The sequence below is a fragment of the Cryptotermes secundus genome, unplaced genomic scaffold, assembly GCF_002891405.2.
Source record: "Cryptotermes secundus unplaced genomic scaffold, Csec_1.0 scaffold1705, whole genome shotgun sequence".
NCBI lineage: Eukaryota > Metazoa > Arthropoda > Insecta > Blattodea > Kalotermitidae > Cryptotermes > Cryptotermes secundus.
Window position 1 is genome coordinate 1,577,931 of NW_019718639.1, and position 14,994 is coordinate 1,592,924.

Below are 14,994 nucleotides of genomic sequence, written 5' to 3' on the forward strand. Positions count from 1 at the left end.
GACTCACAGGCAATGGTGCAGAGTTGTTAAACGCCCACAATGACATGCATATATATACATATTCATCAGTAATCTGTCAAGACGACAGGTCCACAGTCTCTTCCAAAGAGTTCCTCCACTTAATGCGATCTAGAGCTTTCTCCTTCAAATGAGAATATCCTCTTCTGTCCCCAAGGTCATCCAGCATCTTCTTACGTCTTCTTGTCACTTCTATCCGCCCCTATATCTTTCCTTCAATAACTTCTTTTAGAAGGCAGTTACTGCGTAAGATATGACCAATATATATATAAAGAAGATCTGTCTAACCTGCCAGCCACATCGCCTTGAAATTGTCAGAGAAATCGATGTGTTGCATTAGAAATAACAAAGGTATGAACACAGGTACAATTCTGACGGCTTACGTAATCACTCAAGAAAATGAAGTCGTACCTGTTCTTAATTAAGCACCACTCCATGTACAAGTATAGGGGAATGGAAGTGCAGTTCCAACACTTCTAACTTTGACACTAGGTGAAGATTAGTGATCACCTTCGCTCCTCCGCCGTGTTAATCTGTAGAAACAACCTCCAGTACCCATTGTACAGGAAACTGGGTTCTCAGTACATATCTGGACGGCATGGAGAAGAGATCCTGTCAAACAAATGTTCGTGACCTAGTCACAAAATCGTCTGAGCTATCCTGGCTACTTTAAACTTAATTTTAAAATCATACTGCTGAATCTAATACGCTTGGAGAGGAATTTCGAGTCCACGCCTGCCAGCCTGAATAAGGTTTTTCTTCATTTTCCTCAGTCCCTCCGGCCAAATCCCTTGAGACACTTTACAATTCATCATTTATCTATGATACCATTATTCAACGGTACGTAGCCTATCTGTGGTTCCCAAAGGGTAAGGCGCCCCCTTGAAGAGGCAAGATGGATTGCACGAGGGCTTGACGTCCTGGACACGTAAATTTTTCATTCAAAATTCAGAAGAATATCTCGATTTTATTTTTCATGATTAACCACTTTCTCCATAAGCACGCCTCACATTTATCAATCCAAATATTAAAAACAGAAAACAGTTACATTCCAATATCTATCTGCAATATTTACAGCCAAATAAAAAACACAGAGCACAATTTTCATTTTAAAATTTTTATTTTTGCTCATAGGTTTGGCGGTAGACGCTAGGGACCCATGCAACAATTAATTTCACCGTTTTCGGGCATGAAACTGTGCCGCAGAACACTTAATTAACCGCTACTTGTTACTACGGCGTCAGTTTGACGACGCTGTTTCTCTCTTGGATATTATTTAAGGAAAATAAAGAAGTTTCTACAGCGTAAAGGGGAGGAATGCAACCCCCTAGCTTTTCTTTACATTTTTGGATGGAAATTAGGACAGGCACAAAAAATTATCATTTTTACAAAAACGGCCGCTAAAAGTACTCGTGATTGTGTGGGTGTGTGTGTCACATAATTTAGCTTGAATTACCAATACATGAAGGAAAGTGTCAAACCGCCTAATTATTTAGCAAACTAACAGGGGCTTAATTTATGTCCCTTTAGTAATAAAACATATTTTAAAAACCGAAAGGTAAATCAATAAATTAATTTATAATTTTTATACGTATTTTTAAAATTCATGAACAAAATAATAGAATTTGTTGAACGAATAAGAATCTATTTCGATAAAAATGACAATGGGGGGGGGTGCTTCAATATTTGGTGTAAACCAAAGAAGTAGGGCTTCACGTCAGAAATGTCGAGAACCAGAAATATAGGTTACGAGAGCGTCGTCAGATAAGCCACATAAAAATCTTAATGCAAAGAAGCATAACTCTGATTACATAGCTGTCAGTCGTGGCCGTTGCCAAGCAACCGATCGCCCGAAGACAGATTAGCAACAATGAAAGAAGTTAGTTCTGACATCAGTTGCATGTAGCTGGGCGCTGCCTGCCTGCCTGCCTGCCAGGGGCTCCGCCTCGTCACATATTTGATTCTAACACCCACGCACCTGAAGTGAGACACCGTGAAAAATTGTAACGCTGTGCATTTCCAAACACAGCGACGATAAAATGAAGAGTCTGAATTTGAAGCTTGAAACTCATGCAACCGTCCACATAAACCCAAAATATGAGTAATATGCATGGTTTTAAACCTCCACTTGCAGAATTTCTTTCACTAATTCGGAATAAAGAAGTGTCAAGGGACAAATTTACCTAACCTAAAGCAACGTACGTAAGTACGCACGTACAAATGTGTGGTCTGAAAATGGTAATGGATAAGGGTAAAGCAGGTGGTTAATATATTTATATATTTATAGGGGTTAATTGGCAAGTCAAGTAAATTCTTCGCATAATACTTTAAACGGAGGCCACACCCATTCACTCCCTGCCACACACCATCCAATTCTTAACATTATGGGATGTGATGCCTTATAGTGAAGCAAATACCGACGTTTGGGAAGGAAATATTTCCGCATCCTCATTTTGAAAGTGGAGTGAGTAATGAGGTTCCTCCTAATTGATATTACCTACCAGCAAGATTACATGAAAATACAATCCAGAATACAGCAATCTTAATATTCAACATCACTGAGAACTTCAAGCCTCAAATATCCAAGTCTCTTTGCATAAGTTCTGTAATCTGTGGAGAACTATATTTATCTCTGTGCCTATACATCATAGTATGAGGGATAAAATTGTAGTGGAGGTAAGGCTCCATTTATTTTTAATGTCTCCGTGATCAGGCCTACTATACATATGAGGCAAAGAGCCCTGAAAGTCCATATAGTGGGCTGGTCTGTATATAGTGTGGGTGAGGATAAAAATGGGGTTTCTTACAACAAGGAATCGAACTATGACTTCCAGAACTTGATTCCTTGTGTGAGTTTACTGTCTGTAATTTCTGTATAAATGATCATAGAAAGAGTGCTGGTCCATAAGCGACATTTTCAAAATCTCGCGTAGCCAATATCAAGTTAGTCGGCCATGATGTAGTACAGTACGCCATGTCGAGTTCTTTTTGCCCTCGTGCAGCAGACACGGAGACACGGAGACAAGGCTCGATTCTACTGTATGTGACGGCCACCGCAATTTAATACCACGTGGGCCAGCTAAGCAAACGGAGTCAGCCATGATGTGAGACAGTAAAACCAAACCACGCCATGTCGAGTTCCTTTTGCCCTCGGGCGGCAGACACGGAGACACGGAGACACGGAGACACTGACCACGCCATACCAAGGTCCCTTTGCGCCCAGAGAGCAGATACAGAGATAGCTCTCGAAATTTCTGTGTATCATCATCACGGCTGCTATCTTTCAAGGTCATGTGAGCCGGCTACAAGAACATAAGCAGTCGCTTCTGGGCTAACACTTCTTCTGCTACAGAACCGTTAATTCTTCATAACGAAAGGAAGAAACTTCCTCCGGACTGCCGTCTTGCAAGTCAGAACTCTGTCCCTGTGTGTCTACAGCATACAACCCGTCGGTCAGCTTGTCACATAACGGGAGAGTGGGTATGTAACACCTTCTGGACACCCGTTGTCAGTCTGACCGCACATAAGTGGGGCGAGGGTGCACCCTCTATGTGTGTCACAATTTCTTCGTTATGATATATATTCGGGTGGCTCTCGGTTCAAAACTGACTGTGATTTTAACTGGCTTTACTCAGTCCCTCCATGCTAATACGGTGTCAGTACCTTAATCAGGACACGGTCACTCCCTTCCAGATAATTATTTATTCACTGTTGTTAATCAATCATAAATAAATTAAAAGGTCACTTAGAAGTAAAATTTATGTCTAATGATGGGCCGATAAATTAAAAACAACTGGAAAAGAATTCGAAAGAAAGAAATCATGGGATAATTTGTGGTAATACTCCAGTATATGTGTGGCAGAACCGAGGAAAATCACGAAATAACTTCAATCAAGATGTCGGAGCTCCTGGCCGAGATTCGAACCCATAATTTCCTGAACACAAAAGAGGAGTGTGACTAATTACACAACCATGTTCAGTACTTTCAGAGCACCACGGCTTCCGGGTCGCGGATCATTAGGTAGGATCTCGGTATAATGTTCAAAAGAGAAATAAGTGATTTAAAAATAATAATTACATTTCTAATTAAAATAATTGTCACTGCGAGGTAACGTGTCGCTTTGCTAATGCACTTTAATGATCAAAGTGGGAAAACGGATAATGGGCTGGACTAATATGCCGATTATCACAGCGTAATATACAGCGATATCACATTAACCCTACAGATGAAACTGTCCCCCCCCCACTGGGGCCTCAGCTGCACTGCTTTAAGAAAATGAATACGAACGGATTGACCGTCCGTTTGATGACAATATGCCACGGCAGATAGCGCACTCTGGTGTTGGATCTCAGGTTCTCACATCTTCTGTCTTATATTCCTAAATATTCTCACGATATTTAATTTATTGACCACTTATACACACGACTTGGAACTACATGCAATTACAGCGTTACCGTTAACCTCCACAATTCACAGTTCACCCCATCACCAGCTAAGACTTTTACCTGCTGTGTCTTCACAAGCCGTTTACCAGCAATGGCTTCTAACTGTGGAGATTTTTCAGCTTCCCGTGCTCATCCTTCACTAATTCTCGTGTAGAACTGTTTGCCAGTTATCTACTCCGGAACTCTCAATCCAATTCTCTGCTGCAACTGCCAACTGCCTCTTTGCCATCTCTTCCCAATTACTCTGCCATATCCGGTAACTCTCTTAATTATCTTCGACTGACGATACCCAAATAATTCTCAGTTGACCTAGGATCTTCTTTATATAGCCTCAGTGCGAAGCCAACAGAAAACACCGTCTCCATAATTAAAGCCCAACAATATCTTGATTGTTGCTTGCGTATTCGTTGCAGCGGGAACGTTTATGGAGCCGTTGATTAGCAGCGGAAGTTCCTGTGGCTCCACTATTCTGGGTTTCAGGCGTCATATCACAATATATTTAGTCTATGGTCCTACAAATCAGGTTTCCCGTGTGGAGGGTTGGTTGAATACCTCCACCGTAGCCCTGCGAATCGTAGGAAGGGACAAAAAGGGAAGTATAGAATCTCAGACAGTAAAATATGTCTTCGAGTCCCAGGGAATCTGGCCCCGAGAATAACTGCGCTGGCGAGACCCAGCAGCAATTGTAGACGACAGACCCGTCCTCTCGTCAGAGAGAGCGCCCCACACCAACAAACCCGCAACTGTCTGACAGTAATAAAATCTGGTCGTAAACACCAGAGGGATGTTCTATTCCAAGACAGACTGGTCGACTGGCCGTCGGTCGTAACTCGACTCGGCTCGAACTGGGATGGACCAGAGTTTCGCTAATGATGTTCCTAACAAACCAGAGTTCCGCAAAGTGGAAATGAGGTTTCCGCAAGAAAATTCATTTACAGAATCAAAATAAGAAGCTTCTTTATATAATTTTCTATTTCAAAGGAAGGAATTAGTAAGGCAAAGAGTATTTCTGACAAAAGTCCTTATCATGACGCTCAATTCGTCGGCTAACATCCTTCGCCAGCCCATACTTGTGCGAAACTGGATTCTCGAATTATGCAGCAACAGAAACACAATATGGTATCATACTGAATGTGGCGCCATGTTTGAAAATTCAGCTTTCAAACGTCAAGCCAAATACGAAAGGAATTCATGGAAAATAAAAGGACCAGGCTTCATGTTAGGAACTGCAAATATGGCACACAATTCCTTGCAGCCTCTTGAACTGACTACACGACGGTATATGCCAGAATGTGATACACTTCATAACCATCGCTGTGAGGACCTCAAGTTCTACACGTGCCATATTAGTCCTCAAGCTTAATTTTTCGTATACACGGAACGTGGCTACTCTTTTTTAAATATGTGAAAGTAAATAATACGAACTTATGTCCTCATTTCTTTTCATTGGCGCTACAGCCCCAATTTGGGCCTAGGCCTATCTCCATGAAACTCTCCGTTTCACTTCGGTTTTACTAGATCTTAGACATACGGTAGGACTCCTTGGGCGGGTCATCAGCTCGTCGCAAGGCCTCTACATGAACACAAACAATAAACATCCATGCCCTGAGTGGGATTCGAACCACGATCCAGGCTTCCGAGCGAGCGAAGACAGTGCATGCCTTAGACCGCTCGGCTACCGTGACCGGCTATGTCCTCATTTAATACTTTATTATTATTATTATTATTATTATTATTATTAACCTTACGTATCTGTTGTCAAATTCTTTTATTTTTTTAATTCGCTTAGTGGGTGGTGGAGTCCAACTGGGTTCACTCGTCACGGTGGCCACTGATTGTCCTATTGTAGCTTGCCCCGGGTGATTATGATGATGGAGAACTTGGTGGAATGAAGATTGGCAGGGGAAATCGAAGTGCTCGGAGAAAGCCCGCCCAAGCGCCACTTTGTCCACCACAAATCTCACTTGAGCAGACCCGGGATCAAACCCGGGTCGCCGCAGTGGGAAGCCAGCGACTAACCGCTTGAGCTATGGCGCGATCTATCTATTGTCTAGCATTTTAGCTTCATGTATAACAATTTTAATATGAGTCGCGTAATAATTTTTCGAGTACGATAATTCAGTGGCCAAATGAAATCGCGAATAATTTGATGAGGTCAAATGCAGATTTGCCCAATTAAACTACCATGCGTTTCTGCACACTACGGAGTTCAATAGCAGTCACACCCTTCTCAGAGCATGTAAATGACAGGGTAGTCTCCCCTTGTACTCCCATTTTCTTCAAATATCTAACAGAAAGAATCTGAACTTATGATGCGTTTTGTAGGAATTCACACTGAAGGTCCCTCGACACGGAGACTTAGCCCTGAGAGAGGAGTGTTGAGACCAACACTTTGGTCTAAAAGTTGGACTTCGTATTTATATTCAGAAAGAGACCAATTCGATTTCCGATCGGGGCACAGGTTAAATTGAATGAATGATTCCGTGGTTTTCTCAGTCCCTCCACGCAAATTTCGGGATAGTACCAAACTAGGCCATACCGGTTTTTTTAGGTCCTTTCCAATTCATCACTCATGTACCATTTGACCATATATAAGTGTTCACATTGAAACCACCGTAAAAATAATCCAAAAGAAGGAGAACAAATCCGGATAATACGCACATAAGCCTATCAGATCGAAAAGATGCTCGTTTAAAACAAATACACTCAATTTTGTCAGTCTTACTGTACATGAGTATTGAAGATATTTACTTTTTTTTTGGAACATGATCCAGTGTAGTCTAATATAATGGGAACAGCATTAAGGGCAGCATATTTAGGGCAGAGGAGTTCCAGTGCATAAAAGTAAGAATATTAATCTGCCATGAAGAGAGAGGCAGCTGATTCCTACTAAACCTTAATACCCTTACTACCAGGCTACACAGTCACCACCCCAAAAGAGAGAGTTATCATCAGTAACAGATCTCTCCCTCCTCTGCGAGTTTCCTTGCTCCAAATATGTTTAACAGATTTACGTACAACGTTCATATTTAACCTGCTGCTCGGATAAATTCCAGAGGAATTTAATCCACACTCTGTATCTTAATAATAATAATAATAATAATAATAATAATAATAACTCATTTGGGAAATTTTTGGTTTAAATCTCGGCACAGTTGTCGTTTATCCTGATCGTATTTCGTGTTTTTCCTCAGTCCCTCTAGATAACTGCTGAGACAGTATGTCTACCGGGCCACTAGCGTTTCCTTCCTAACCCTTTCCAATTCATCACTAACCTTATCATGATAGAATTCGAAACTCTAGGATTTGGTTACTGACAGCTTCGCAAAATGGCCCACGAGAATTATTATTACTAATATTATTGTTGTAAAATTACTTTCACGAGAAGCAGCGCAGTAGACATACACAGAACAACCGCCCTACCTGCTTGCGTCCGACGGGGCGTGGGAAGCCAACACAGAACTCCGTGACGCCACACTGACTGCTGCTGGATAACTGCCTCCAGTCTGCATAGTCCTCACCCAGAGGTTGCAGCGTGTCGCTAATGCGCCTGTGCAGAACACAGGGATGCTGTACACCTGATGACAGGGGTGTACACCGTAATGACAATAGGCGTAACGCTGCGGCTCCGTTCGCTGTACTTAATTTGAGCTAACCTAAGAAGCAATTAACCAGATTACCAATATTTCACGGCGCTGACACTCTCAGAGTTAGTTTCTGACGGAACCCAAGGGTTCTGTATGGTGTGCAGAGAAGCCTACCTCTGGACCTTAACCTGTGCCAGATTAATCCATTCCAACCCTTCACGTTCTATTCCTTTACGATCCATTTTAATGTTGACATTAAATAACTTAACTGCTTCCTTCCGACATATCGTTTTGCATACAAATCTACCCTGATGATGGAGTCAGTACTTTCCTCTGAAATGCCAATAAACTTTTAATGGACTGTAAAGCAACACATCCAGAAAACACAACACTTCAAAGCAGTCATTAGGAAGTAGGAGTCGCGGTAGCTCAGTCGGTCTAGTGACGAGTTTCGATGTGGACGGAAGGGAAGTCGGTGCTTGATTTCCGGCTAGGGAAAGCGGCTCACACCGAGGACTATTTCCCAGGGGATAAAACAGCCAGGGCGCGAAGCTGACCACTCACCTCCGCCTACCACCAAGGTTAATGTATGGAACTGGGTCTTCATGGTGTGGTTTTTCGTTAATTAAGCACAGGCGTGACGTCACCTGTTACACAACGAAGTATAATGCTTTCATTTCTTTCTTTTAGTGCAAAATGGCAAGTAACAAGAACTTGGAACGCATTCCCATAATACTGTGGCCATAATATTGACCAGACTCGGGATCGAACCCGGGCCGCCGCGGTGGGAAGCCAGCGACTAACCGCTTGAGCTATGGCGCGGCCATGAAAGCATTAAGTGTCATTTCTAGTGCAAGTTGAACTGGTAGAGACAGTCGAGGCGCTGAGATGTCTCGTGTAAAGGGAAGGTTACTGACTTTGCGGATGTCTCGTGAAATATTTCCGTCATGCTTCCAGTAGTACGCATCCCGAGAGACGCAAGGCGCCTTCCTAGTCTCGAGATGCACACACAGTCCACGTGACTGCACTGCGCGCACCCACGACAGCATAACTGACAACGACAGTCGTGACAGAGTTGCAGCTGAGGTTCTAATGGCAGTGATTATGAATTGTAGGATCGTCTAAGTTCTAATGGCTTTCAATTCGCAAAGAACGCCACTTTTTGAGGAAACATATCGCCTCCATGTTCAGGTTCAAAGAAGAAACCAAGCAGGAAGCCAACTTACTTTGCCGCTGATAGTATTATTTGCTTGCGTGACTTACTTATTCTATCCTGAAGAAGGAGCGACATGTTTCTCCGAAACGTCGGGTTCTCTGCTAATTACTTGGCATTAAAACGCGGAAGGCCATACTTTTCTTTATGAATGATGTTTGTCGTGACTTTCTTCAGTTCATTCTAAAATGCTGGGATAGTAAAAAGAAAACTATAGCTATCTTTGTAACTGGCCGTAGAGGTCCATAGGGTTGTGAGACGTCGATGCTCCCACATTTTTCTAGACAGTCGGCTCATAGATGGCGGTGAGGTTGTTAGCCTTATGAGCCAGCATTCCTTTACCCTCCAGGAAGATTCCTGTACTCATTTCTGTTAGAGGCTGAGTCGAAACCAGGGCCATAGTGCGGCTGGGAGGCTTAGGTAAATTGAAAAATCTAATGATCTCATCTCACACTCAGGGCGTGGATGTTTAGTTTGTGTGTGTGCGATTTCTGTGTTTGTGTACAGGTAGAGGCCTTCGACGAGCTGATCACCCGCCCAAGGAGTCCTACCGAATGTGTAAGATCTAGAAAAACCGAAGTGAACGGAGAAGTTCATGGAGGTAGGCCTAGGCCCACTGGGGCTGTAATGCCAAGGAAAAAAATATGACATCATCGGAAACCGAAACCGCGACCTTCGGGCCTGTAGCGTAGTGACCAAACCAACTACGCTACCACCACGACCACCACCACCACCACCACCCCAAAGTTCCGGGAATGTACCCGAAATTATGTTAAAACTTCTTCTTTCAAAATTCTTTCTAATACTCAGAAAAGCCCGTTGTAATAATATACTTATTTCTAGCTGTCATTAAGTGATGAAGGATGATAAGAGAAAATGGAGAGTATTAACCGATGGAGATGACGCCGTTCAGTCCGATAGAAATTTACTCTCGTTTCAGAGGAAAGTATTACCTCCACGTTCAGGGTAGAAAAATAAGTCAAACGAAGAGCCAACAAGAAACTGGAACCTCTCTTTCCTGCTTGCCTCTTGTTTGGCTTGATCTTCGGCCCTGAACAAGGAGGCAGTACACTGCTCCGAAACGTAGGTGAACATCTGCCCGACTTCCAGTAGTGAACACGCCTCAACGTCACTACAGTGACAGGCTCAAAGTAATCACCAAACAATGAATTGGAAAGGATGTGGAGATACAGGATCGTCGAGAATTTGATGAACCGCACCGATATATCCCTGGAGGAAAACCACGGACGTTGTCAGTCAGAAGATCTGGCATCTGAGTTAATTGAAACCTGAACCTCCCAGACTCCTCAGAACAAAGAAGGGGTGGTACCCAAATGAACACGACATTCGGTGGATACTACTACTACTACTACTACTACTACTACTACTACTACTACTACTACTACTACTACTACTACTACTACTACTACTACTACTACTACTACTACTACTNAACTCACTATTTACATATGTTCCTACCATCCGACACTATACAGTGTGAGCTCCTGACAGAGTGGTAAAATTTCCAGCAAAAGTCACAAAGAGAACATTTTATTAACACTGCATCCTGTTTGCTGCTATTTAGTCATAAGATTCACCGTCACAGAGAGTGATTTTAAATGCCTTTTTGCTTCTTGTTTCTTAGTGTTCTGACATGTTTCTCGCCCCAGCTATATTAATACACAGCTCGTTGCCTTCAAATGCACACTCTGTACTATATAAGCCAAATAACTGTATTCGTTGCCGCAAGAATGTTTACGGATATTCCTCTATTGTTATAGAAACGACCCACATGCCACTATACATAAAATACTAAAACTAAATTCTTAAATATCGATAAAAATTAAATGAACTTACAAACATTAGGGAACATTAATATTTAGAGACATAAACTCGAGTTTATTTATACACATGACCCTGTAAATTAAGCCGGACCCAAACTCTTTGGTCATTACTTTATAAAATTTCATATTTCCAAAAGTCTTTAATTGCAGTCTGAGATATAAGAGTAAAAAAAAGTAAAACTATCTCTGTACCAAGCCGTGAAGGTCCATTGGGTTGTGAGACGTTGAGGGTCTCACACTATCTAGACAATCGGCTCAAATATGGCGGTAAGTTTTCCAGCCTTACGCGCCGGCCACCCTTTACTTCACCAGGAAAATTATTTACTTAATTCCTGGTACTCATTTCTGTTTGAGGCTGAGTCGACCCCAGGGCCATAGTGCTGCTGAAAGGATTAGGTCAATTTAACAAAAATCCAATGACCACATAGGGGCTTGAACCCGCGACCTTCCGGCTTCTAGCATAGCCCCTCAACCAAGATATATTTGGTTTATTTGTGTACGTCACATGATGACAGTTTCACTTCGAAACATTTGTGTTTTAAACTGAATAAAGAGCAAGAGATATTTTAATATAACTTTGTGCGAGGTTCATCAAGTCAATGAGGATGAGGTGGACAGGGCATATAGCGCGAATGGGGGAGACGAGGAATGCGTATAGGATATTGGTGGGAAAGCCAGAAGGAAAGAGACCACACGGAAGACCAAGGCGTAGGTTGGTGGACAATATTAGAATGGATCTTAGAGAGATACGATGGGATGCTATGGATTGGATAGATCTGGCTGAGGATAGGGACCAGTGGAGGGCTCTTGTGAACACGGTAATGAACCTTCGGGTTCCATAAAATGCTGGAAAATTCTTGAGTAGCTGCAGAATTGGCGGCTCCTCCAGAAAGGCTCAGCTCCATGAGTAAGTAAGTAAGTATGTTGTGTGAGGTTAATCTTACAACATGAAGACTCAACTTGTATCCACGGGTGTAAGTTACTTGAGTACTAACCGGTGAAGAACTCCAAGCGGTTTTTCAAGCTATAAATTCCCAGACAAGAAAATACTGCCTGGGGTAATAGTGGTTATGAAATTTACATATGTAAAACATGGAACGTAATTTACATAATGACCATCAGAGTGCGGAATGCTGACATATTATTCCTGGATGTTTAGTAGGAGAAGATGTAATAGTGCAGCAACTTCACCACGGAGTAGCAAAGTGAGTTCCTGGTTCTTCGTGGTACTGATTATTTCTCTCTATATATATAGGAGGTTGGAGAAAACTGCATAATGAGGAGCTTCATAACTTGTGCTCTTCTCCAAGTATAATTAGAATAATCAACTCAAGGAGGATGAGGTGGGCAGGTCATGTAGCACGAATGGGGGAGACGAGGAATGCGTATAGGATATTGGTGGGAAAGCCAGAAGGAAAGAGACTACAGGGAAGACCAAGGCGTAGGTGGGTGGACAATATTAGAATGGATCTTGGAGAGATAGGATGGGATGGTACAGATTGGATGGATCTGGCCCAGGATATAGACCAGTGGAGGGCTCTTGTGAATACGGTACTGAATATTCGAGTTCCATAAATTTCTGAAAAATTTGTGAGTACCTACACAATTCGCGGCTTCTCAAGAAGGGCTCATCTCTGTGAAGTTAGTTAGTTAGATACTGTTTACTTAACTGCACGTTCAATGGCTCTCCTGAATGATTCACAACAAGCCGACCTCTTCGGCTATGTCGGTTTCAAAGCAAATATCCCAAGCCGATCTAGTCGATACATGGCCTGCTGGGCTCAGTACTTTCAGTGTTGATTTGATTTACAAGAAAGAAACATCTTGACCACCAATGTTTTTTCTCCAAATGCATTTTATATTTCGAATGACTGCTCGCTTCTCAAGCAAGGCTCTGCCCCGTCTGGTTCCCGTCTGGTTAATTTTTCGGTCCCTAGGGCTGTCATACCGATATGATAAGTGAAGGACATGCAAGGACACAAGTTTGTTGCGTAGCAACGGATGGCAAATTCTTTCGCTGTTCCCTCCATCACAACTCTCACAACACCGCCATGGAACGCGGTCCTCCTTCAGAACCCGACTGTATTATCGCGCTCACAAGAACCCTTCATTCATCCTTATCCAGAGCCAGATGAATCCTTTCAACATTCTCATACTCTTTACCTTCAAAATCTATTTTAATATTATTCTTTCGTTTAATACTGTGTCAAAAATGTGGACTCCTCAATTAATAAACAGAATTGCTGCGTCTGGGGGGCTCTTTCCATCGTCCTGTATTCTAAAGAATAAAAAACACGATGTTTCGGAAGCTGGGTCTGTTTCCGTCCTCAGGCGAAAGGGAAGAAGACACCTACTCAGCTGGGCCCCCTTAGAATCACTGGCCAGTGATTGAGATTGTCTCTTTCTAAGAGGCCCAATTGAGTAGGCGTCTTCTCCCCCTTTCACCTGAGGATGGAAACAGATCCAGTTTCCGAAACATCGTGTTTTTTACTCTCTAGGATACGGACGATGGAAGACGTCCAAAAACCCAATGATTCTATGTGTTATACACAATTGTCAGAATTCTTTAGAATCCTCAATTACTGTTTAAAATAAATTATATGCATAATTATCAGTTCCCCACGCGTGCTACATATTCGTCCCATCTTTCACTTCTTTTGATTTCATCACCCTAATATCTCTTGTGTGAATTGTAACTTACACATTAATAAAGCCACTACTTGTGTATTTCTCTTAGCTCAAGCTGTTAGTCGTTGGCTTCCCAGGTCGGCGGCCCGGGTTCGATCCCGGGTCTGGTCAAGTGGGATTTTTGGTGGACAAAGTGGCGCTGGGGCAGGTTTCCTCCGAGTACTTCGGAATTGAAGTTTAATCTTCATTTCACCAATTGCTCCACTATCACCCTCACCTATCATCTGGGACTGGTACAATAGGCCAGAAGTGGCCGCAGTACAAGGGACTTAATCCCACCCCACTAGCAATAAAAAAATAATTGGATTGGATTTTCTTCATTTTGGATCCAACTGGATTTCACAATTCAGAATTTTCCCAATGTGGGTAAGATAAAGGCAATCCTATACTTAACTAATTAAGCACTACACCAAGAAGACGTGTGGGGAAGTGGATGTAAAGATCCACGTATTCCGGACTTCAGTACTAGATAGATATGAGTGGTCAGCTTCCCACCCCAGTCGGGACAGCTCAGTCGGTATAGCAACGGGGTACGGGTTAGATAGCCGGGATTTGATTCCCGGCAGTGCAAACTTTTTCTCTTCTCCACAACGTCCATACCAACACTGAAGTTCTCCCAGCCTCCTACCCAATGGTTAATGGGGGCCTATTCTCTGGAAGTAAAGTGGTCGAGGCGTGAAGCTGACCACTCACCTCTATCTAGCGCCGAGGTGAAGAATCCTGGAGCTATACCTCCACTCTCCGATATGTCTTCACGACAGAGTGCTAAGTATAATTAAGAGCACGAAGATAACTTCCCCTTCTACTATGTGTTCAGATATTAATTTTAATATATTTTCGTTTCTTTATGACCCATCCTCCAAACGTATTTCGTTTTCCGTCTCTGGATTCACCTTACCCTCAGGCACATGCAATGTATGCTCCTATATCGAAGTAAGATACCACTCGTAACAGCAGTACAAACCAATAGGTAATGTCCATCTACTCAACGAACCACGGTACGTCACACCTTGTGTAGCCAACTTTACGGAGGTAAAAGACTTTGCAAGTGCGACCGAAATTCCCACCGGCGTATGATCACAGGGACTATGTTGTAAAGAGGATCTAGTGATTTCGTAATCATGACGCAACAGTTACGTCACTTCATTGCCACAGTAGATATCATATAAAATGACAGTTTTTGTATGCAGAGGGCTTA

General features: G+C 42.6%; 1 protein-coding gene across 4 annotated transcripts in view; it reads right to left on the reverse strand.

The window, feature by feature from the left end:
- The window catches only part of LOC111863782 (synaptotagmin-15), a 106,932-nt gene that overhangs the window by 74,673 nt on the left and 17,265 nt on the right, over window positions 1–14,994 (reverse strand). For 2 of the 4 annotated variants that reach the window (XM_023850459.2, XM_023850487.2), the window contains exon 2: window positions 7,888–8,042. The exons of the other annotated variants lie outside the window; for them this stretch is intronic. The gene's annotated coding sequence lies outside the window, so the exon portion shown is untranslated. The remainder of the gene's footprint in view (window positions 1–7,887; window positions 8,043–14,994) is intronic. 4 annotated transcript variants of the gene reach the window in all.